This window comes from Molothrus aeneus, chromosome 1, assembly GCF_037042795.1.
Source record: "Molothrus aeneus isolate 106 chromosome 1, BPBGC_Maene_1.0, whole genome shotgun sequence".
NCBI lineage: Eukaryota > Metazoa > Chordata > Aves > Passeriformes > Icteridae > Molothrus > Molothrus aeneus.
Window position 1 is genome coordinate 65092254 of NC_089646.1, and position 25946 is coordinate 65118199.

The 25946-nt window shown below is 40.8% G+C and overlaps 1 protein-coding gene across 6 annotated transcripts in view; it reads right to left on the reverse strand.

Annotated features, from left to right (window-relative positions):
• PHACTR1 (phosphatase and actin regulator 1) overlaps positions 1–25946 on the reverse strand; it is a 306781-nt gene that overhangs the window by 150973 nt on the left and 129862 nt on the right. Inside the window, exon 1 of one of the 6 annotated variants that reach the window (XM_066558490.1) lies at positions 23064–23160. The exons of the other annotated variants lie outside the window; for them this stretch is intronic. The gene's annotated coding sequence lies outside the window, so the exon portion shown is untranslated. Of the gene's footprint in view, positions 1–23063; positions 23161–25946 lie in introns of those variants that run through there. 6 annotated transcript variants of the gene reach the window in all.

A 25946-nucleotide genomic window follows, 5' to 3' on the forward strand; every position in this document is an offset into this window, starting at 1 on the left:
GAGGGGGAACAGGAAAAACATGTTGCATCAGGCTTAGCCCAAACAATTCACTCACTCCAGACTTAATTTATTTTGTTTCACTTGATTTTATTTCGACAGTATTTATGCCTCCTCTTGCTACTCATTTGATTCAAAAGCTATAAAATTCAACTTGGATCTGAAAATAGACTTCATATCTAAACACTGCCTTTTTACTGACTCTGATATTATCTTCCCAACACAAAAAACTTTTAGAGAGGGACAGAAGCAATTTCTTTCTCAGGCAGAGACTAAAAGATTGTCACCTACATTCTAGTCCAGCCTCACACGCACTCCATTCTGTGAAAGAACCAGCAAATACTACCAGAGCGGACTGAGTTTTACAAGCAGATCCCAGGAGACTGCAGAAGCCCAGCTGCTCTGACATGTTTGTGGACAACTGGGAATTAAATAACTGGTGAATAAGATCCCCAAATTATCATGGAGAAAGCCCAGTAAATTTTTGCTTCCAGGTGCTATGTATTTTGAATGCAAACAAACCCTGAAGCTATCTGCTAGTATGTTGCCTGTAACATGCTCTTTGCTATAACATGCAAATTGCCTTCATTCCTAAGAGCTGTCTTACAGAGAATCTGAATTTGCCACAGCTCATAAAACAAAAATAAGTTTAATTATGATCTCTTTAATTATGGTGAAAGCTACCGCTGCTAATCAGTTCCAGGACAAATAATGTAAAATGAATGTACTACAGTAGTCCTGCAGAAAAGGACTTGCTTTGCCTTTGTAAAGATAAGTGAAAAAGGTCTAATAACTCTTTCACTGCCTCAGTACACAGCTACAAACCTTGGCATAATTTGATTGCACAGTGGACAACAAAAATCAATGAACAGGATGTCAGATAATTCGTTATTTGACAGTGAATCAACAAACTTGCATCCTATTCCCAGGCCACATTTGCTTCTTCTATAAGCTTGAGAAACCACTTGTACCTTCAGTTCTTTTACCCCTTCAGCCTTTGCCATTAAGGAGGATGCCAGTTCCATTGTCCATAAAGCCATAAAGAAAAAATGGAAGCAGCATCCCCTTTAAACAGATGACTACTGAGATATTGATTCTTACCTGCACCAAAATCTCTGAGGCTTGACACTGTCACACTGTCATGCCTTTATTTTTCCCCATTTCACCATGTCTTCCCATGTCAGAGATCACTTGGTTAAGAGTCTTTTTTGGGACACTGCCCTCAAGTTCTCAGCTGCATTCTCCACTCTACAGAAAAGAATATTCCTGCTTACTTCTTTCTCTAAGCTGTGGCACTGTGCAAAATGCCAGTCAGGACACCCCTGAAGTATGCCTTACAGCCCTCAGCTGAACAACAGGGAGGTTTCTGCGTGGGCTGGACAGGCTCTCTCTTCCAGCACAAATAGGTGCACAAGAGAAACTGTGTGGAAGCCTCTGATCCTTGTTTCTTCAGTACAAATGTTGTCTTGGAGATCTGTAGTGTTCCCCTGAACAAGCTATGGCACTGTTCTTATAAAAATGCTAGACAAATGCAAGGCAGCACCACTTCTTCTCAGCAGTTTAGTTTTCTAACCAAACCACCATGATTCATGTTTTACAGTCTATTTAGGCAGTGATGTTTTCACAGGGATGCCCCGGTACTAGGCAATTTTTTATAAATATTTTACTTTCCTTCTTATTTCCTCTGCTCATGGTAATAAACATCCCAGTGAGAATAAAAAAGAGATAAAAGATAAATAAATTAATTACCAGCTGCTCTGGTGATTAAAGCATACATCAATGTTGTGCTACACATAGTGATACAAACTGATCAGCTTGGAGTAAAGAGGGAAATAAGTACAATTTGATCACTGACTACAACGCAGGAATCAGCCCCTAGCACAATACTTCCTTTGGTAACATCTTCAATTTACTATCAAAAAAATGCCCTCAAAACCACCTCAGGATGGCTGACATTTGTCAAAGGAGTTTGTCGCCAGGTGGAGAATCTTTCTAGTTGCAGTGCACAATTCAAACCTGGCTATCCAAATATTTTTTGTTTGCCAGGCAGTTACTGCAGCTGGAGGACTCTGGTCCATGGCAGGGGCTCCAGGGTGCTAGGATGACAGTATTTCTGCTTACTACGTGGCACATCAGCAAAAATGGGAGGGCAAGGAGGAGGGAGAATCAGCCTGAGACTCCAGCAGGCCAAAATAGAATATGACCTTTTTAGTTTTGCAGCTGCAAACACATTCTTAAGCAACAATCCCAGCTAGTCCTGGCAGTCTTCGGCCCAAGAGAGACAAAGACTGCCATCACCCAGGTGATGAGTGCTGCACAAACAAGTGCAAACTGAAGGAAGAAGAAAGAAAAGAAAATGCCCCTTCCTGACTTTCCTACATTCAGCAATACTGCCAAAGCATCACACATCTCATTCTTGTTCTACCTGCAGGGCTCTCCACATCCTGTGCATATGCTTTGCCATGATGGAGTCCTCTCCTTATTTAGGAGAAGCCCTGCTTTATTTCAACGTGATGCCATATGGTGTGATGAAAGTGAACAGAAAAGGTTACACATAAAAAACACATAAGCTTAGGAACACCTGTTTGCTGCAAAAGTGAAGAACTACTGATGGCAAAGGCCTCCTAAGGATAAAAAGGAAGATGTCATCCTACCTAGCAGGACAGATGGAAAGTTGCTGAGCTGCCATTTGAATGCCCAAACACCTATATGCAATTGATGTCCAAAGGCCTGATGAAGCTAAGGGTAAACATCAGCAATGAAAAAATGTGGGATCTGGAGTTCTAAAACAGCTGAGCAAGGAACCATTAGCATTAGATGATGCTGAAAGGAAGACAATCTTTATGCTGAAATCACAGCTGAAGCTCTTGCTATAGCAGAGCTTACTGCAAGTCCTAGCACCAGAGCCATTAGTCACTACAGTCCTAACAAGGTCATTACCTCCCATCTTAGAAAATCCACTCTCAGTTTTCATATCTAATTTTGATGTGGCATGCCCTGAAGTTTTATGATCAGTTTGGAGCACTTTGCATATCCTACATAACTTTCAGAGGAGTGGAAACCTTTTTTGCCTTGACAACAGAAAAAGGATAGAGCAAAGGCATGATTTGGGACTTGGTAGTACCCCTGCATGATCTAAACTGTGCATTTAGCTGCCATCTTAAAGTTAACAAAAAGTAGTTCCAAAAACCTCACTGCAATTACAAGATTGAAACCAAGGAGGAATCTGAATTAAGTCCTGTGTGACCAATTTAATAATTCCATTTAGGAAGGATCATATTTAGCGTTGATGTGAGCATATAGACAGCAGTCTGACACTGGTAATTGCTTTGCCCCATGTGTTTGGAACTGTGGGAATAGATTCTACTAGTAAGACTCACTACAAAATATGGGCCTGACCCAGTGCTTATTCAAGTTAATTGGAATTTTTCCATGACATTAGCTGCACACTTTACCATATACCAAAATGCAACAGCACTAGTGACTTGAAGACCCATATCATTGCAGCAGCCTCCTTGCTAGTTACTCCCTGCTTGACACTGAGAGAATAAAGTATGATATACCATGGATTTTCACACACCACACCACCCCAAAATACCTTTTTTCCTTCTGTGCATAAATTAAGAAACAGCTCTCCACCCTCTGCTTTCCTTCCATCAAACCCAGAGCTGTCTTACATATACATGCAGAAAAATATTTTTAAAAACCTCACAAAACTAAACCCACAGTCAGGTATCAGGCTGCATCTATAATTCCTCACAAGGTTCTGTTCCCCGCAGCCTGCTAAAAAAAGTGCAGTAGGGGGAGAAGTCAGTGTGCCTGTGTGTACCTGTGTGTCTAGCAAGCCCTTGGGGGAAAAAATCTGAATATGGCTTATTCTTGTCACAATTGCTCCTAGACAGCAAAAAGGGAGGGGGAAGGTCCAGAGGAGGAGCCCAAGCCTATAGAATAAATAAAGCCAAGCACTGGTCACCTCTGGCTGACAAACTGGCAGTACTGCTCCAATATCATGGGTTCGTTTTATACTGTGTCCTACAGATATAGAAAACCAGGCACTTATGGTTTTGTTGGCTCCAAGTAAAACTACATGTTTGAAAAGTAAAGCAAAGAAGGCAATAGGAGGGTTTCAGAGCTGTGCATTACAATTGTTTCATAAAAAGAACCTTAATTTGGACAAAATCAAGTGTTTCATTTAAAGTAACAAGGAAAATACATCAGAAGCCCTGGATTTACAACATGCAATAGAGAAACTTGAAACTTGGTGAAACCTAGCAAGATTTACTGTGATAAACTTATGACTTTGAACAGCCTATTCTGGACACTCTTGAATGCAAAGAAAACTCAGTAAAGTAGGTCATAGTCATCGTCTTTCAGGATGCCACAGTAGTCCTGGAAAAACCATCACAATGGTTTTCTCCATGTCTTCTCAAGAATTACATGTCTCAAGACAAGAATAAAAAAAAAACAATGCTGAGAAAAAAAATCTATTTTTCATTGCTAGTGCCTGGAAGTCCTGGGTGATCAACTTCAGACACCTGAGAAAACATCAGTCTTTCTAGAACTGCCACTTGGGATATCCTGAATCTCTATCCCTTTGACAGTGTGTGGGACAGACATGAATATCACAAAATCACAGAAGTCTAGGGCTTCCTGTCACAACCCCTCAAGGACTGAGCCATACACAGTGCTCTGTCTGCCCTGGCTCCAGAAAGGTCTGAGTCATCTGGCTTTAAGGAAAATATAAGAAAATAGGTCAAACTGAACTTCCCATCACAGGCAATTGCAGTGAAGTCAATCAGCTTGCAAAAGCATTGCTCTCAGCACAAATTGCCCTCATATTTCTGTCTACATAACTAATTAAATTAATTCCTAATCATATCAAATAGCATGACTTCCCCAAGAATGAACAGACTAACACTCTCTGCTGGTAATCCTTACTTATAAAAGTTGCTTCTCAGGTAAAGCTATGGAGAAGGATCCCACTGCACGAATCTTTGTTGAAGTAATACATCCAAAATATGAGTGTGGCTTGAAATTGGTAGACAGACCAAAAGATTTATTTCCAAGCAATAAAATAGATAGTTATTATCTCAGAAACTCTCTATTGGCTACTGAGATCACCAGCCTACAGCAGACAAAGTTACAATCAGCACATAATAGGGATGACTGGATTTTTTGCCTTTATAAATGACTCATATTAAGTCTGTTGCTTGCAGTTCAGAACAGTTTACTTGAAGGTCAGGGATATGACTGTGCATGAAGCACATTCATTTAGGGAACACTTTCACACACAAAAGGAAACAGCAAATGAAGAAGGATACGTTTGACAGACTTGGCCCCAAAGAGCTCATTTGCAGTAACACAGTTATAGACTCTTAACCAAAGTTTCCAGGTCAATGGCCTGGGACTTGCCATATCTCCTGTGTGCCACTGGGGCAGCTACACAAAACTAACAGGTTTTCATTTCAGTTTTTCATCTCACTGTGGTTTCTGTGATTTCCAATACCAGTGTGTTTAAAGCAATCTGAGAAAGTCACAAATTGCAAAAGCTTTGGAGGCCGGAGACATGGGAAAAGCCACACAGCAAGTCCAGTAAAGTCAAACTCTGACCAAGTTCAGACAGAGGATGAGAGGCTGAGCTGTGAGAACAAGCTAAAGTTTTATGAGGTCTACAGAAGTACAAATGAACAGGCAAGCAGGCAGAATCAAGTGGGAACATGAGATGAAGGGAAGCAACATTCAGCCATAACAGAAAGAAGATAAAGGGAAGGAAAAGAAAAAGAGAGAAGATCAGGAAACCTATGAACTCCTCCCTAAACTTCCTGGGTGCCTTTGAAACAACAGACCCTCCCAACCTTCAAAGGCTTCTCCCATCACTGAAAAACACTTTGCAATAACACATGAACAGTGCAGGAACCAAGAGTACTGAGAGGCAGCTGCAAAGGCAGATTTAGGTACAAACGCTGGCAAAGCTGTAGGGGGAAGCTTTCATAAGCATCTGCCTCCACTGGGCCTGACAGCAGCACACACTGTCAATCACCTCACCTCAATAAGTGCTCACAGTTTTCTCAAATTAGAAATTTAGACAACACAAATCCCTAGGAATAGCATACAGTTTCTATACATATCACCCAGTGAGTTAGCAGCACTGAAGTGAAGCAAGAAGCTTCTGACATTATCACGTGCATCTTTTTCAGTCTTTCCTCCTTCAGCACAAACATGGGGTCCTCCGAATAGTACAGAAATCTGCATGAGGAACTTCTTATTTTCTCCAAAAAGAAGCAGAAAAAAAAAGTTCTTACTCTCCTCTTTTTAGCCCCTGCTTACTACGGGCCCGTAATTTTTCATCATCAGGCCCCTATCCCTCAGTCACTGCTTGTACTTTCACTGTGGACTGGTGTGAAGCACAAGCACAGAGGGAGAAATCTGGCTTTGCATCAGTTCCATGTCATCATTCTCCTAGTGTCCCCAGAGTTTAACACAACCAGGCTTTACAACACCAACAGACAATATATGCACCATCAACAGGTCTTACTGACAAAAAGCCATATTAAGCATTTTTTACCTCTTTAAAACCTTGAATAGCAGTCAACACAAAGAAGCTGCAGTGTGCTGAAGGATCTTAAGAAATAGCTGTATAATCAGTTTTTGCTGAAATCCTGGAACATATTTTAATGTGAATCTTGCCAAGCTCTTTAATGTCTGCCCATTGGTTAAGCCTCAATATCCAGGCTAGATTTTAGTAATTTCTTAGGGCGTTTTATAAAAGTAGGAAATATTAACTGCTAAAATCTAATTCAGCTTTTTCAGTGATGCATTGCCATTACATATAACAACACACCTGTAGTACTTTTCACAATCTTAGCCATCATGTACATAAATTCTTCACTAGAAATAAAAACTTACTCCTAATATATGCTAATTTTTAGAGGTTTTAGAGTCAGCTGCTTCACCTGTGTGATCCATGATGTGTATCTGTCAAAACCTTAGTCTCCAGAGAACATCAAAGCACAAAGGGCAGGATTTCATTTTCCCAGGGGTTTAAACCAGAGAAGAATGTGACTGAAGGCTGAACTAGAAGGACTGCAGTACAATACACATTTCATTCACAGTGGAGTGAATGCAGCAAAATAGTGGTAAAACCCACTGCAGATCTTTTTTATTACTTTGTATTACAAAAATTCCAAGGGGCCCCAGCAGAGCTTAGGACTGCAGTATACAATGTACTCTGACATTTTAACAGACTTTTTGTCCTAATGATCTTCAAGTTTCCTCTAGAGCAGTCATCCTCTGGGCTTAAAGCATCCCGGCTTCAAGACTTTGTTGGTTCAAGACTTTAGGAAAGCTCTAACTGCATCATGAGGCCAAAAGCAGATGGAAATTTTCAATCACTTTATAGGTTATTGCTGGAAATACATCACCAAAATGTATACTAAGAGGTCAAACACATCTATGTTCCTTACATCACCATGAACAACTAAGAACTTAGTGTTCATAGGCAGTACTTGAAGAGCATGCTGAGAAAAGATTCACGAGAGAACAGTTTGCATACTTGTGATGCAAGAATGCAAACTGAAGCACATGTTTCTGCAAAAAAAAAAGTATTTTCCCCTTCCCACAACAGTTTAAAGTTTAAAGGTGAGACTAATTACTTACAGCCAAGCATAAGACCAAGTTGCCCAGGAAGGTTGTCTATCTCTGCTGGCTTTCAAGGCTGGAAGAGGTTAAGTCCCCAGGCAATCTGATCTAATTAGATCTGCTTTGAGCTCTGATGTCTCATCCAACCGAAGTTATTCTATGATTCTAAAACATTCAATCAATAGTATCTTCCTCTGACTTGTACACCTTTGAGGTAACAACCAAAGGCAGTCTCAGTGGTGTGTGAGTGCACTTCTGCACACTGCAACTGCAACTGTGCACTGCAACTTACCCTGACAAGCTTTCTTGTCAGAGTAACAGTTTTCAGCCACTCAGACAAGATATTTGAGTGGGATGTGACCATGCCACAGCCCTTTGGTAAGAAGCTGGTAAATTGTGCTCATGGGAATATACACAGCTTTTCAGTTTTCTCAAGAAAAGCCATTTGGCCTTCTTCCTCAGGGAACCTGCATCTTTCTTGAGAGATCTAATGCACTATAAGCTGCAAATAAGCTTTTCATACCAAGGCACTATTCCCCTCCTGCCCCGCCCCCGGCCATACTTTGTCATTTTTCTAGATGTTTCGGGAAATCCAGAATTATGCATATTTTGTAATTTTGCCTTGTAATCTTTGTGATAAAGGTTCCTCCACAACTTCCTAGCCACCTCCATCTGAGGGAATGCCACCTCCACAAGCTGGTTGCCAGAAAACAGCTATCCTGGGAAATGCAATGTGTTAAATGACAAAGGACTGCTCTGCCTGCCCGAGGCATCACTCTTTTGATGTCTGCACAGGAACAAGCTGAGGGGGAAATGAAAAGGCTACCAGCCCTGACAATGTAGGGCACTGGTTGCAGCGGCACATGGGAGAGGAATCGGAATTCTGTGAGGGCAATCTGGCCTTCAAATGGAAATGCAGGGACTGTTAATAGGGAACAAGTGCATGCTTTGCTCTTTCTCTTGTTCTTCTGACCAAAGCAGAAGGGAGACAAGGTGAGAAAACAAAGAATACGGGATCTAGAATGAAGCAGCTTATTATAAAGCTATTATGAATAGTTGGCATGATGCTTAGCTAGGGGATAATAAAGTTAGCAATTAGACATGATGAATGGTTGAAGGAGCTTTATAATGATATAGAATGATTTTCATCTTTATATCAGACAGGTTGAATTCAGGTCAAGTCAGTACCAACACAACATGAATGCCATCTAATTTATTTCATCAGGTTTTGTGGAATGAGCTTGGTCCCTTGTAAGCTATTTGGGACAAAGGCTTATTCATAAGTAATTATCTGCAATAAGCACCTCCACTTGCATGAGGCAGGGCTTTAAACAAGGTACTGTTCAAACAGCCAGGCTTTGAAAAGGTTACAATTCAAGTAGATAAAACTGTAAAAGTATTACTTAAATATGACAAAGAGAGAGATGGCATTGTTTGTCCAATGCTTTACGGAAATGATGGGCTAAAGCTTTATTTGAATCTGTATTCAATTATGAGCCAGTTCTTCCTGCCTGGGCATTTAGAAATTGCACAGTGCCTGCTGGGCAAAACTGCAGTCTATATAAAGAAGCAAAGAACATAAGGTGTCCTTTACTAGCCACCATGTTCATCAGCATCTTTCAAAGTCTGCTTCTGCTCTCACAAATCTCGCCGGTGAGAAAGAGAAGACATGTTAATTAGTACCAAGGAATGGTGTCAGCTTCTGGCTTGCTAGCAAGGGCTATAAACAACATTATATTTACAGAATGCACAACTCCTACTGGGTCACTGTCAGAGCAGCACTGGGGTTTGCAGGTCACAACTTGTAGCTCAGATGCTCTCCTGAAATTTTTGGCAGTTCAGAATTATGAATCCTCTATTTTTTTACATTTGGGAATAGTAAATAAATACATGAGATGAGATTAGAGGTATTGGCCAATGGAGACTTAGTTAAAGGACAGAAAGAAGTAAGAGAGCTGGAGAAGAGAAGGAATCCAGGAAATTTAGTTGATCCTGGAAGAAGAAAAAAATAAAACAAGTAGAAAATAAAAAGAGCTAATACACAGAGACCCCAGAGAAACTGCAGTGACCTGACCCATCAGTGGGGTTATACTGATGTAGTCCATTGTCATTGTCACTGATTTAGCATGGATTTAAAATCCCATGCACTACAGGGCTTCATCTAGCACACTGCTAAGCAGTGCTACTCTGCTGCATGTTCTACTTTGAATCTGTGCAATGGGACCGCATTTGGCATTTGCAGCAGTATAATCACATTGAATAACTGGACTGTGCAAACTTTTGAAACATCAGTTTCCTCAAGCCCACAGAAGGATAGTACAAAACTAATGGTGTGGAGGAGAGTGAACAGGAGGTTAACCAGTCATCAGCTTCCCACTCTAGGCTGCACTGTTCATACAATTAGATTTTGTATTTTGACAATTGTACCAGAGTTAAAGTAATTACAGTTATATGAGGTTTGAAGTGCAGAGTTTAGGACTAGGACTCCTGGAGCTGTGAATGCCTCCAAGGCAGGGATGTGATTATTGAGGTAAAATCAAGTAATATTAAATTGAGGCATCTTAAAGAGGAGGTGGAAGGCAGTGCCTTCATGACCAGGAAGAAAAAAGTACAGCTTTGTAAGGAGAGACAAAGGGGTTCTAGCTTTCGGTGGCACAGGAGGTAATCTCTTTCCTTCGTTTCTTTCTGTGCCTTCTCCCCATCCTCTGAGAACAGATAGAAGCAGGCATTTTGGACAATAAAGGAAGGGAGAAGGACTGCAGATTGATTCAGGAGAAAAAAATTAGGAGCTAGCTGAGGACCTAGATCAGTCAAGAAAATTCTTTACTCTCACTTAAACTACTGTGTACTATTACTTATTCTTCTGATGTTCTCTTTAATCTATTGTCCTTACATGCTGTCTCCTGGCACATTTGACTCTGAACATGTAACACAGCATTTTTGCTGCACAGTAATGGTAACATTGGGACGATTTTACAGACATTGAGATTTCCAGTGCATAGCCCCAGATATCCAAAGGCTTACAGCTGTCCAGTGTCAGAGCTGGTCATGCTAGGTTTGACAAAATGACATAATTCAGGGACACTTACCAAAGGAATGCTAGCTTTTAGGAAAGTACTATGGAATACTCATGGTCCTGAGGCAGGAAGGACAACACCCATACCCTTTGGTTTTTGCTCACATGTTTTAAAATTGATGGTGGTTATTCAGATATAGAACACCGATCTCAACTGCATCACAGAAGCAATTTAGAAAATACACTTTGCCTCTGCATAATAGATACTTGTAAAGATTAGGGTGGTTCTTCCATGTCTCAGTAGACACAGAAGGTGCTGCAAGCTTGACTCATTCACCTCTGTTGACATGAAGCATGGTGCTGTTTGAGATGAGAGACACTAATATCAGTGTCTTTTAGTTCTAAGGTCTAAAACTGTATGCCAACATTCTGTAAAGTAATACCTTCCAATGGTCTACTGCTTGGGAGGATGGTTAGTTGTCTAACTATAAATTCAATGAAGATTACAGACATTTTTTGTAATTTTTCAGTTGTTTTGGGCATCACTTGCTGGTATCTTTGGCTATAAAAGGTGCCTGGAATGACAAGTCAGATAAGACACAGGCCTTTTAAAAATATGAAAACATATTTTAAACACAGTTGTGCTGATTAAGATTTTTTGATAATGCAAGCCTTGCAAAAATAGCTTTCCAGTGAACAATGGATCTACACACTTGGGATAACTTAGTTAAAACCAAAATAGAATAGAGAGATGTCACAATGCAAAGCTTTGTGTTTGGATGGTTGGTATCCTTTATAAATTTAATCTCTGTGGATTAATCATTCTCTGTAGTTCACTGTGCTCGCAAAATTAAATACACTGAAATTCAAACCAAGGATCCTGAAACAAACCCAGCCAGAGGCATTAACAATGCTTCAGTGAGTACGCTGGCACACTTTGATATTCCAGGTCAATGAAGCTTGTTCTAAGAAAGCATCTGGAGCACTCTAAATCCAGCACGCTTTAAAATCTAAATCTATGCTGAGCTTCTCTTCATTTCTTTAAGATGCCTTTTAATTACAGTCCTGATCAATGCCATTCTGCAAAAATCATTTCCTGTGCTACTTTCCCCATTAACAATTAAAATTACTATTTTCTCTCATTCTATTCTGGATAGCTTCTCAGAGCAGAGCATTAAAATCTTAATTTCTGTTCATTAGCACTAATTTTTCATCTAAATACAGAATTCTAATGTTGGTATATGGTCTGAAGGTTTTATAATTCAGTCATACCTTCCCCTGCCTTTTTTTTCTTAGAGCTGGATTGAAAGAAACACTTAGGTTATTTAAGGGTAGATACAGATCTAAGCTAAGAAAGTCAATCTTCATTGCTTCTTGAGACTTTTTAAAGGGAGTCATTGATATCACAATTGAAATGCAAGTACTTCCAAACCACCAAACTGATAAAGAGTTATTTAAATAAGCATTCAACAGATTTTGTCTTTTATATATATGTAATCAACCAAGTGAAATGGGGCATCTTTGAAGAAAGCGCTTTCCTGGTAAAAACCTTGTGCTACCTGATTCTGGCCACAGCAATTGTACAAAGATTCCATACCCTCCCCCTTCGCCCCTTTTTTCTCATGGAAAAAATGCAACCAAATAATATTTCTCCTGGGACAAATAGGTCCCACCTACAGCTGCATTCTCAGCCTAAAGGAACATCTATGTCTCTGAGGCTACACTGTGAGCCCATTCACTCTGAAAAGCAGACAAACAAGCTGAGCACCTTCATTTCTCAGAAATGTGATTTTAGGTTTTTTTTATTAACCACAATACTTCAAGACCTTTCCTAAAACAGAAATTCCTGACCAATTTCTGTTTGATAACTCTCCTCCTGTATACACTGAAATTTCATTTTTGCCTTGTCTTATGGGAAGAACATCCCACTGAATCTGTGTCAACTCTTCAGCGGCTTTATCTTCCCCCATAAAGCTATGAAAAACTCCTATAAAATTAATGCACAGATTAATGCGGAATTAAACTCCCCCGCCATGCTAAACTGAATGCAAATTCATGCAAATATTGCTGTAAAATGTCTTTTGCATTGCTTAATATAAGGCAAGTGAACCCATGACTACAGATGTAATTTTCAAAGGAAAAAACACACTTAGAGCCTCTCTGGCCACACTATGGAAAGTTCTCTTCAAAGAGAATGATTTCCTTGCAGTCTATATTGCAAAAAGGCCTCTTATATGTCTTACTTTAGATATTAATGTTGTTTTATGGATGCAGAGAAAGGAAAATCTACTACTCAGTACTAGTAAATCTAGCAGAATTCAGTCCTTATGTAGCATGAGCCCATTGCAGTGGTGATTATTAGGGCATCACTGACATAGAAAGATCTTCCCAGATATACCAATAACTAAAGCAGAGCTAAACTGCATAAACAAACACAGAGCACCAGAAGAAAATCCTAGTTTGTAATTGTACCACACTGAATTCTGGAAGCCTCTGTAAAGATATGAGGCTTAGTCACTAAAGAAAAGACTCAGAAGGAGCTCCTGTTTCATTACATGCAAATGTACTTATCCTGTAGATAAGTAACTGAGATACAGCAATGTCTTGCACAAATACACTGCATGTCTGAAGCAGGGCTGCAAGATACACATCAGAAGAGAGGAGCTTACTTTTAATAATGGCTCATCAGTCCTTGTAGACACATTCGCTTAAAAATCTCCCAATATCTTAGAAAGAAGTGGCTGCAAGTTACTGCAACACCTAGGCCTGGGACGGGCATTTGCTTCAGAAGAGATATATCCACAGAGAGCAATGCATTGCTGCAAAAGGACACATGGAGCATGACATGTTATCTGCAAGAAGCACTGTGCCAACACATTGTGCCATATAGATGCTGTATTAACTGGCTGTGAGAAGAAGAACAGGGAAGAGCTGGCATTTTTCAGTTTCCCCAGGATTTGTGGTAAAAGCTAGCAACCACACTGCTCATTGAAAAGAAATATCGAATGTGTGTGGGCAGTGTACAGGCTCTTATGCCAAGATGCAGAAGCAGCATCTCAGAGGTGGCTTTCCAAGCTATTTGTTTTCCTTTTTTGTTTCCTCTTCTAAAAGAAGAACTACTGAACTATATTCTGGCAGTTAGAAGCCTCCCAAAGGTAATGCTTCCAGTGGTATATAGACTTTTTTGCTATTGCACAGATCTTTGTTTTTACATGCTTACAGTAGCATACATGCATTACATAAAAGAATGAATACTTTGTTTACCTAGAGTGTCCCTAAGGGGGCTGAATTATTGAGGTCTGAAATATCTCCATCCTTTTTCCTGCCCTGGGGCTGATTGCTAGCCTGCATCTGTCAGTCATGGGAACTGAAAGTTAGGTGGCCAAAAATAAAAGCTACTGCAAAGAAAACATGTTTTACAGAAAAAAAAAGTGAAAAGAAAAATCTATAATTATCCAGTCACATTAGTGACAGTGAGATCCTCCTAGCTTTCCAACCACGTACAATTAGCAATTGTTTTAAACAATCAATGAGTTAATTACAGCAGTAACTTCCCATTAGATTTCACAGGGAATGTATTATTTGGTGGGGTGCATAAGAAACTATAAAGAAGTACTTTCATTTAAAAGACAAGCAGAAAGAATACCAGGGTAAGCAGTGTATGCCTGAGTCCTACACGACTTCCCAGCAGCATTCCTCTCTGCAGTGCCAGTGGTTCTTTCCTTTTGGAATACACTTTTTCTTCACCAAATGAGACCTGAAGCCCCAGTCAGGCTCAAAATGCATCTCTTCCTGCATGCAGAATCTCACCTATCCACCCAAAAAAGCATACTTAGTGGCACAGCACACACAATCTAGCAGTGAAACTGCCATCTACCACCCTCTTACTCTAGGTGACACATTCAGATGTGGCTTAAATAAGACAGGACTCCTGTCAGTAACCACTTTTCTCTTTGAACACTAAACTTTTGATATGTTCCTAAGCCTTTTTCTCTCTTTTTTAAAAAGCTTCTTACTAGCAAAGATTAATGACTTTACTGTCCCTGTGAAAAATGGTGAGGGAAGCACTGCTAAGCACAGCTACGATTTATCTATCTATATATAAATCCTACTGCTTAGCTTTGATTTGCTGCAGAAACACAATTTTAGCTTGGTATGAGATACTCATTTGCATCAAAGCAATTGATAAATTGATGCCTACCATAAGGGCTGGCATCATAATCTAGTACCTCGTGCTTCTGTGGTTCATTATCATCTCAAGAGTGCCCAGGTCTGCATTTCATGTTTCCAGAATGCAGTTTCAGTTTCATGTAGTGATTGTAGACTTCTAGATTCTGCCCAATAAAGCCAAAAAAAAATTACCGTTGAGTTACAACTGGTGCCTGGCTCCTTGTCCTGCTGGCAATTGGGCATTTCATTACAAGTGGCAGAAATCTGCATTGCTAGGACACATGTGGAAGGATCTACTTACTGATTTCAGAAAATCACTGCTGCTTTGATAAAAAGGCAACTGCTTACATGCATTCTGGACTCTTAGTTTCCAGGCTGGATGGAGCAAGGGCCTTCACCAAGGGAAGAGCCACCTCGTTCAGATGCAGGGAATGCATTCTATTTTAGAACTCCAAACAGGAAACCTGTTGCTCAGAGAACATATATTCTCTAAGTCTCTCAAGAACAGTCAAGCCAGCACAGGAAACAGCTAGGGCATGCACTAGGAAAGTTATAACTGTAGTGTTTCTCTCTTCCTAGCCCTCAACAAGGCTGAGTAATGGCATGTCATCGCTCTGCTTTGGAGGTGGCCTTAAGGTATGCTACTACTTGCTTGGAGGGAATGAGATGAAAACAAGCCAGCAGCAACCTGTCCCCTCCCTTCAAACTCACTGAGCATCAGCCACACTCACTCCATCTTTGCCAACCGTCAGTGCTAAACTTGGTATCCCATTCCCCTGAGCTACTGCTTCAGTTTCCAAGATTAGTTGGAATGAGTTATCTTCCCCAGTGCTTTGCCAACCACAACCTACAGATGCTGGAAGGTAAGGAAGGCACTGAGACTATGATCTTATGCAAACATGGACATTGACCTAATGCACAAAGTTGGCCTGAGAAACAAAGACACACACCTGACACAGTACTCCATTCTAGATCACTTGCCTCTCTTTTAAGGATGATAAAGTATATCACAAACTAGTTCACAGAACAAATTTAATATTTTGTTGCATTCTTGAAATGGGTATTGTTTTTCATTGTCTTATCACATTTAATCTCTGAGGTTATGGCACAATGAAAGTTTCCTTGTAATAATTGCACAGAGACTTCAAAAAGAATTTTGTTTTCATAATGGAGTGTCACTCCGATGGTGATTAATTTGTCTCTCCCTTGAGGTCTCAAAGAAAGAAGATTTAAAAATAACCCCAACCAAATAAAAAAGGCCAATCTGAAGGTTCATGTTTTCAAATATGACTGGTGACTACATGGGCCTAGCTTAATATGCACTGAAGACTTTCAAAAGCAAGGGGTGAGAATGTTCTAAAAGGCAGTCCCTTTTAAAATGTGTCCAGCCAGCCGCATTTGCAAACAAACAAAAGCACAATTGTTTGGGGAACGTAAGCCTAAACACCACCAATTTTAATACCATCTTTAAATACAATTTCTGAAATGACAGCATGGACTTTACAAGCAGAGAGCAGAGAAACAGGAGAGAATGACTCCTGCAGACACAGTCATACATGTGACAAAAGCAGTGTTGCAAGTGCAGCAATTGTAACAGCACTTCTTCAGGGAAAACCAGCTTGTAAGCAAGAACACTCAGGCACAAAACAGGTCAAAACCACTCCAAAATGACTCAGAGGTCTCAAAGGCTGAAAACAACAGGTCAATTTTTATGGCTGCAAAAAAATACAGCGCTGTTCTTCTGAAAAGTTATGCATCAGAAACAAGAGGATGAACACAAGCAGGGCTGATTTCCAATTAATCACTGCTACAAAAAAATCCCTGGGTAACCTACACTGTGGATGGACACAAGCCTGATCTAACAAGAAGAGAGTGTGGCATCCAGCACAGATTGTGTCCCATTTAAACCTGAATTTGCAGCTTCTGATTTGCAGTCCATCCCTTAGGACATTTTGGGTTGGTCTCTGGACTTGATAATTAGTGTTGGTGCCTACAGTGAAAGCCATCAGAGACTCAACCATGGTTTCTTCATTTTGGTTTAGTCCCTGCAAGAAATGTCTGTGTTCAGTCACTGCTGATTTGATTTTTTTATCAGATGGCTTCCCCTTACCGTCCTCAACCTGCCAGCCTTCCAAGACCAGATGTTTTAGTGGCCATTATAGATTGGTGGTGCTGGGTTCATTTTGTTAATGCCCTTTTTCTTTGACCAAAAATCCATCAAATCACAGTTCAATACCATGGCATCCAGACTAAAGCCTCTACTTGCTTCTGCTGTTTAAGGAATCTGTAAATAACCGATAAGGATTACTTATCTCTTCAGATGGCTTATGTTTTGGCAGAAGGAAGAAAACCCATCAACTCCAGCCTGAAGGAGGATTCTTAAGTGGAGGTTAGCCACTCCTGCTGCTCATGACTATGCTCAAGCCTTGCAGCTACTGCATCTCCATGCTTTGTGAATGAGCCAAAGCTTCTTTCTCACTGTGATAAATATGCAGAGCACTGCATTAATTAGCTCAGGACACTGCTAATGTCAGATAGCATAAGTCTATCAAGTTCAACATGGCTAAATCTTTTACTCTCATTTGTGATGTGACTTACAAATAGGAGTAATAAATAACAGTCACCTGAATACTAAATCTGTCTCTCCCCTCAAAGAACTACACTTGCTCCACATCCTGTGCAGATTAAACATCCCCGGATCATCTCCTCCATGTGAGGTAAACACTGAATCATAGAAGCATTAAGGTTTGAAAAGACCTCCAAGATCAAGTCTGACCTTTGACCAACACCAGCATGGCAATTAATCCATACCACTCAGTGTCATGTCCAGTCATTTCTCAAACACTTCCACCACTTTCCTGGGCAGTGAAGTGATTCCACCACTTCCCTGGGCAGTCTGCTCCAATGCTTTACCACCATTTCAGTGAAGATACTCTTCTTGATGTCCAACCTAAACCTCCCCCAGCACAAGGCCGAATCTTCTTGTCCTGTTGCTGGCTGACTGGGAGAAGAGACTGACCCCCACCTGGCCACACCATCCTTTCAGGCGGTTGTAGAGAGTGATCAAGTCTTCTTCAAGAGTCTTCTTTTCTTGAAGCCAAACACCAGCTCCCTCAGCTGCTCCGCATATGACTCACTCCCCAGACCCTCCAACCAGCTTGCACTGTTACACAGTATCAGCAGTTATGCCATGTTCATGAAGAACTAGAGCAAAACAGGTACATTTAAAGTATGTGTGGTCATAGCTTGGGCACAGCAGCAGAGCAGACTGGCCTCTCAATGCTAACAATCCCACCAACTTTCTTTCAATGCTCATTTCAAGAACCAAAGTTTTCCCCAGGAGATATAATTCTCATCTGGGTCAAGTCTCCAATGAGTAGATTTGCTTTGCCTTTGGGAAACAGAAAAAGTACGTTTGGCTAGTTACATCATTTAGATCTTTTCACTCTACTCTGTAACTGCTTAGAGTTGCAGAAATGAAAGGAGAAAAGCCATTACTTCTTTATTTGATTCCTTCCTCCCTCCACTTCTCATGCTTATTCTCTATTGGTAATTTTTTATTTTGGATATTTTACAAAGATACAGTACTATTTTCAGGTTCTGTTTGGTTTTTAAAAACTAAAATAAAGATGGCTCAGAAGCCTCATATGCTCAAGCACACACCTATTCACTTCTTTCAGATAGAGACAAAATACTTAGCAGAGAAGTAACCTACCATTCCCTCTGCACACACCCCCCAACTGGGGAAAAAAAGGCAAAAAAGCCAGTAAGGCATAGGTGAGCATAAAACAATACAAAATCCTTAGCTGTCTAGATCAGCAGCATGCAGGCAGTAAAACTAAAAGAAATCTCATTAGCATGACATAACAGTCAATTATAGTAAGCAAGATTTAATGTTAAGTACTGCAGCCTGATTAATCAGCAGACATTCCTATCAGTGAAAATGGTGCTTTACAAGTTTCAAGTTTTAGTTCACTGCACCACATTAAGCAAAAGGTGGGAAAGGTACAAAGGGAGACAGATTCATCTTTTGTGTAATTGCACTGACTCCAAAAGCAGACCCCTTTCATTCTTGAAAAGGCTCTGACTTGATATCAAATCCATGCACACTCAGAGGGATTCTCCTGATCATCACTTCCTGGTAGGAAATTGAAGCATTTTTGTTTTCCCAATAGATTTCTAAATGTATATAAATTGACAAAATGAAAAAGACAAATGCTTCAAAATATTTTGGTTAGGTTCACATCTGAAGAGTCACACCTGAGGGCAAAATATAGCACAGAAAGTATGTGGTGGGCTTGAAGCCCAGACCACCATCACATCTGGAAAAGGTGCAGTATTTGGGGGGTTGTTTTCAGGAATGCCTGGCTTTGCTGTGCTCAGCAAAACTGAATTTCCATGCATAATTTTAAGAAAACTACCTCCAACCACAAACCCAAAGCTTTTACATAAAGTTCTTACTCACACGGAATCTCCCAAATCTCTTCTACAGCTTAAAATACTCACAATATGAATCTTTCAAAGTTTTGCCTACTCTTATACTGAACTACTATAGAATGAAGGACCATTTTAACATTATACCATTGAATTGACTGCCCTGACATCCTGAAATCCCTTCTGATCTAAACTATCCTCTGATGCTAAGTAGCATCGGTATATTCAAAATTGAATTTTGGTAAACTGGAAAACAATTTGGGAAAAAGTTGTCTTACTCAAATTCAGATCCCTAAAAAACTAAACTTTGAAAAAAATAGCACGAAAAGTTGAGAATATATTTTGGTAGTGATTAAATTCTGAGCAATCACATGTGACTTTTTTTTCCCATTTCACTGCTCTGAAACAACTCAAAGTGTGGCAAAAATTATTTTCAAGAAAGAATATTGTTTACTCCATGTGGGCACCCTTTCTTGTTCTTTACATCTGTCATGAGGAAGAGGAAACTACTCTTAAACAACTCCTAAACTCCTTTAGAGAGTCTTTTGACTCTCTAAAAAACGCTCTCTCTTTCTGTAAACAGAACCATTTTTTTCACTACAGCTGCACCTCCAAAAGCTTCCAGCATTTTCTCAGTTTGCCTACACTGTGAATCTATGTGGATCTCACCACTGGTCAAGAGAACTAGAAAACCAAGTACATTTTGCCATTTCTTACAGACATTTTCCATGGGTCAATTGTGTGAAACAAGAATTACTTAGAGGCAGAAATACTGCAATGGTGGTCTAAGTCACAGATGCAGTTTCAGTTTGCTCTGCACTTCACTTGTAAGTGGATTCTGTGTTTCCCCTAAGTGGATTCTGTGTTTCCCCTAGTCAATGTATTTCAGAAATAAAACCTTGCACAGATTTTTCCAGGTTGGTTTTGGGGTCTTTTTGTTTGTTTGTGATTTGGGTTTGTTTGTGGTGGTTCTTTCTGGTTGTCTTTTGGATTTGTTTGTGGATTTTTGTTGGGTTTTTTTGTTTGTTTGGTTTTGTTTTCTTTGGGTTTTTGTTTGTTTGGGTTTTATTTGGTTTTTTGCTTGTTTTACCCTCTCAGGTTAATAAACCGCAGAATTTCCAACAGACACATTTGCTCCTTTATCAGCCTGATAGGCTGTTAAAAATGCCAGACACCTTCTGTTCTACTGTCTGAGAGTGGTAGGCTTAGAAAGTTTGAGGCATCTGGACTTTACTCACATACCTATTGCAGTCTATTGCTTGAAAATCAAGGCAAAAATAACAAAGTTTGAGACTGTTTCTCAGTTTGATAAATCAAATCCTAGCTTCCCTGTAAGCTAGAATTTTTCTTCTAAGCAACATATGAAAGATTGTATTAGGCCATTTTATTTCTTTGTCACCCCTCACATAGAGTTTTCTCAGAGAAGTTCTCATTGGCAGATCCTTTATCCAATAAAGCATGATGACTCCTTCAGAGATTAAAAATCTAATCTTCAGTAAGACTGACCACTCCTTACGAAAATTAATAGGTCTGTGCTTTCCTACCTATCTAATCCCCACTCTTACTGCCCTCATGAAGGTAATGCATAGAAATAAGTGACTATGCTGAAAGAAGTTTCAGTTCATTCAACCTCTGATCTCCTGAGATTGCAGAGCACAGAGAAAGATTTTGTAAGAAGACATCTGAATTATATTTTTTTTCTTCAATATCTTTGAAGGATACAGTAGTGATATGCTGTGATAGAGGATTATCTAGTGAGCTTTCTTGATAGCTGTGAACATATTTGACTACACAGATGTCCCCTATAATATCATGGAGCAATGGCATTACAGAAATGATGACTATAACCTTTTAGTGCCACCTGGGGAGATTGCCCTGCAGAGAGATGACATTCAGTGGTCTAGGTCCCAGGAGAAGAGACATTCTCCTGTAGCTGCACCCCAAGACAAGATAAACTGCTTCTTAACTTCAACTGGCCATGGATCTGTATTTTGGGAGCAGAACAAGCAGGACTGCAAGTCTGAATAACAGAAATAAGTTACAAGGACCCAGCTCTGCTTCTTAGGAAGGCCAGTGCAGGAAGTGTAGCTCTGCTAACACAGAGGGCAGATTGCTGATAGTTAAAGTCACAATACTGTATCTGTTGTATGATTCCTGTGAAAACTACAGACATGACATTCCTTATACTTATCAATGTTTTACCTGAAGTCTTTTTATTGTTGTTGCTTCCACTGAGAAATAAATTCAGGAAAAAGATTAGACAAATGCTGTTAGCACTGACAAACCTCTGAAGGTGCAGCACAGTTAGCAATACTACTATTAGGGAGGACCAATAATCATGTACCATATTTTACAAACTTATAACAGATCAGATTACCCACCACTAAAATCTTCCCCTCTTAGATGTAAATTTCACACAAAAACCACCATAAAATAAACACTATAACCATTTTTAAATAGAAACTAGAACAGCAGAGGACAGTGCAACTATCTAGGCTAACCTAAGATCAAGGTGATGCCCTGCCAGGAAAAAAAAAAGAAACAATAAAAAGAGAAAAGCTGTTATTTTGCTTTACTGGAATGTTTAGTGGATAAAATGCTGGGGGTTTGGTTTGCATTTCCAGTTCTTTCCCAAACATCCACAACATCAGCAGAGTAATTTAGCCTTTGTAGTCTCCACATGTTACTATTTTCCTACTTAGATGTCTTTAGATGTCTAGTTTCATCATGGATGGCTGATTTTCCACATCTGTTTGTGTCCCCTTTAAAAGACAGCAGAGAAGTATGCAGAGCAGAATACCCATTGTGCTCCGTGCCGTGAACATAGCAATTCACCTGACTGTGACACAGGTCTATAATCACAGCACCCCATGCCAGCAAACAGCTTCTTTCTCCCAGGCCGTGTTTTAGAACAGCTTAACCAGGAGCCCACAGGACACTTCCCATACTTCAATTTCTTTGTGCTAAGTAAGTCAGGCAGATATCCTTGCTAATCAATGGAAGACCAATTCCATACTTAAAATTCATGCTGAAAGGTACTAGAAAAATGCATTCTTCACCTATAGTAGGAGTGGTTTCTGTACATTTTCTTTCCACTCTCAGGCCTCAGTTTTTCCCTAGCTCCTCTTTGCAGCCTGACAGCTGCTGTAGCTCTCCATAACCACAGAGCGCAGAATAGTGCATCCTCTGGCACTTTTCTGAACGAGCCTTTTCTTTTGTCTCCACCTTTTTCTCCCCCTCTCCCACTTGCTTATAGGCTTATCCTGTTTTCATGCAGATGTACAGGCACCGATTTTGGTAGCCATCAGATATTGGTAAAATATAGCTGCATTTTCTATCATCTTGCAGTACCCTCAAAATCACAGGGTAAAAAATAAAAAAATAGCAGCAGAACATATTTTCCCCCTACCTTAGCATCTTCTCACACTTTCCTGAGCTTCTTTGTGACCAAGGGCTGAGAAAAGTACCACTAGACCATTTCAGGTCTTCTAGATAACTTTCTATACCACCTCCACTGCTTGTTCTGTTCTTCAGCAGTTACTGCAGATCTCCGTTTCAGGAGGATTTGCAAGTCAATCCTCTATCTGTAAATCCCAGATGGCTCAGTGATTTTTAGCACAGCTATTGATCTCTTCATTCACAGATACGGCTTCTGGGCAAACACACCCAGCTGCTCCCACCAGCCCCGCCTGACTGCCACCGGCAGAAAAGAGGACTTGGTGAACCCAGACACTACCCGCTAATAATACTGCCACTTTGAGCAATAAAATTAGGCAGGAATAAGCATATGGTTTGCACGTTTGCCTACCTGATTACAAGGCTGCTGCCAGGCTCCCTCACTTGCTCTGTAACAGCTGTGCTTTTGGCAGCTGAGCAGCAGCCTTCCTAAGTGTCATGCTCTGAAAACGCTCACGCTCTACACACACCCATCCAGCCTTTCCGTGCCAGACAGCCCCTTCTCCGCCGTCAGCCAGCCAAAAAACAAGTTGCAATTCAGTGACCAGCTCCCATATGAAAGGAAGATACAGAGGTCAGAACAATCAATGCAATTAGCTGTTCTGAAAACAGCACAAGGCTTTTTGTAAAATGGGAACAATTGGGTTTTATCTGCCCTTTCCCCTCCTCTCATATATTACCTATAAATCAAGAAGGTCTTCGGCAGATTGCTGCATGTTTGATGCTAACTGCTCTGTCTTTCTCATTTTATCTTATACCACTGCAGAACAGCCAGAATGCATTTGGGCTCCCTGGTGGTGCAGAAGGAAACTGCTCCTTACCTCCACGAGGTAGGGAATCCTGCCTCCTCAGAGATCTTTGAGGAAGGTGATAAGGAAACAAGCCAAAGGTCTAGCTAGCCTTCCCTCCCCAGTCATGCTCTTCCCTGCAGATCAGTAAGCTACCATACATCCAGTCTCCACACGGCTGTGGCACCAGTAGGAGATTTCAGGCAAAGTGGCATGGTATTTTATACTACTGTGACTCGTTCACATTTTAAATGCTGTTTGTTGAGCTTTGTTACATGCAGTTTTGTCTCCTTCTGCAGGGAATTACTCAGCCAGGCAGTCACATGGCTGCAGCAGCATAATTAGAGGATTCAAAGTGTGCTAAGCTCGTCTGGAAATCATATGAGGTGGGGAGATAAACAAACCCAAATGATGACAAAGAATTACTATCTCTGTGCAAATAGCAGCTTGTGACTTCCCCAGTGTGCATTCTCCCAGGGCTTTCCATCACAGAAAAACTCCATGAGTTACGGAGTAGTGTAAACCCCACCTAAATTTGAGAGGAACCCATCAGTACATGGAGTTCAAAACAAGCAGGCAAACAGGCTACAACATGCCCTCAAGAAGGAAATGGGTAGAGGGAAGAGGAGGATATGTATGAATGTGACTGTATCAGATTTGGGGGGCGCCAACAGTTTAAATAGTAACAAAATAGTGGAAAATTTAAAATTCAAATTCAGGTCCAATACAAGTCAAAGGAGAACATTTCAGAGTCTGATACAAATATTTGTATATGAGATTTTGGGTTAGACCTGCTCCATCATAATGTTTGGGAAAGTATCATGCAGGACACAAGAAAATTAGAATGGTGTTATTTATAAATGCAAGTGAAGCACAGAGAGCTCTCAGATTTTGTCATGGTGGGATCGACAATGGAATTTAGACTTGATTTAAAACCTAGCCCAAGATGGTTCTTTGTCTGCCCTGACTAAGCTTAAGCAGCATTTCATTCATTGCTGTGGTGCATATGAGTGGTGCATAATGAGAGACTCTGCAGATAGCGGCTTGGATGTCCCACCTGCATGGCCAGATGTGGTGCTAGGATGTGAGGCCCAACAAAAAGATCCCCATTTTTGGTGGATGCTGCCCATGGGGTCAGGCATATTACTTAGGGCCCCCTAAATCCTCAGGAACAGAGCTATTCACTTGACTGCTTTCTTGCTTCAGTTGATAAACTGCTTCTAGACTATTTTCAACTTCTTTCACAAATTGCTTGTCATATTTCTTTCCTGATCACACTTTTGCTTATTATTTTTTCTTTCTATTTAAGTTGTGTAGTGAGGCAGCCAGTTTCATTCTTACCACTTCACTGATTTTACAGTGTAACGTAACTGATTTGTGTAATTGTTACTTCTTTTTTCCCAGCATTTCCCTTCCCTCATGCCCCCAACCAAGTATGTATAGCTACCAGCAGCCTTGTCTCTGCAGTCAAGTTCCTGCATTGCACAGCTCTTGTTTGTAATTCTCCTTATGGTCAGGGCTATCACTGATGCTTCCAAAATGCATGCAAAGAGCCAGCCAAAAACCAGAATCTTGATGGAAGAGACACTGACAGAGGTGTGCAGACCCACAGTGGGAATGGGCAGCTCCTCAGATCTGTGGTATGTGTCCTTCTGAAACTTTCCTTCTGATCCAATCCAGCCTGAAGCACTTCCAAATATAAACCTTTCAGCTTTCCACAGTGCTTCCCCAATCACTGTGTACTGCCACCCTCACTGAGGAGCGGCTGACAGGTGTGAGAATCACAGAATATGCTGGGCTGGAAGGGATCCACAAGGATCATCAACTCCAATTCCTGGCCCTGCACAAGATACCCCAAGAATCACACCATGTGCCCAAGGGCACTGTCCAAAAGATTCTTGAACTCTGTCAGGCTTGGTGCTGGGGCCACTTTCCCTGGGGAGCCTGTTCCAGTGCTCAACCACCCCCTGTGTGAAGAACCTTTTCCTGATATTCAACCTAAACCTACGTGACATAACTTCAGGCCATTCCCTTCGGTCCTGTCACTGGGCACCACAGGGAAGAGCTCAGTGTCTGTCCCTCCTCTTCCCCTCACAAGATTTCCCCTTTTCCAGGCTGAACAGACCAAGTAGCCTCAGCTGCTCCTCATATGGCTTCTCCTCAAGGCCCTTCACCCTCCTTGTTGCCCTCCTTTGGATGCTCTCTGAGTTTCATATCATGCCCTGGAAAATAAGCTCAGGAGAAAGAGCTATAAGAAGGATAGGTGCATATCTGGCCCTGTCATTTATGTGAGCTTTTTGCTCATTCTCAGCTGGTGATCTTTGTGGACACAGTGATACAAATGTGGGCTGATCTCCCAGCACACAGCAATTAAGCAGGGGCCTGGCTATCTCTTGAGATTGCTGCATCTTTTTTTCCCTCTGAAAACCTTCCCACTTTGGCTATGA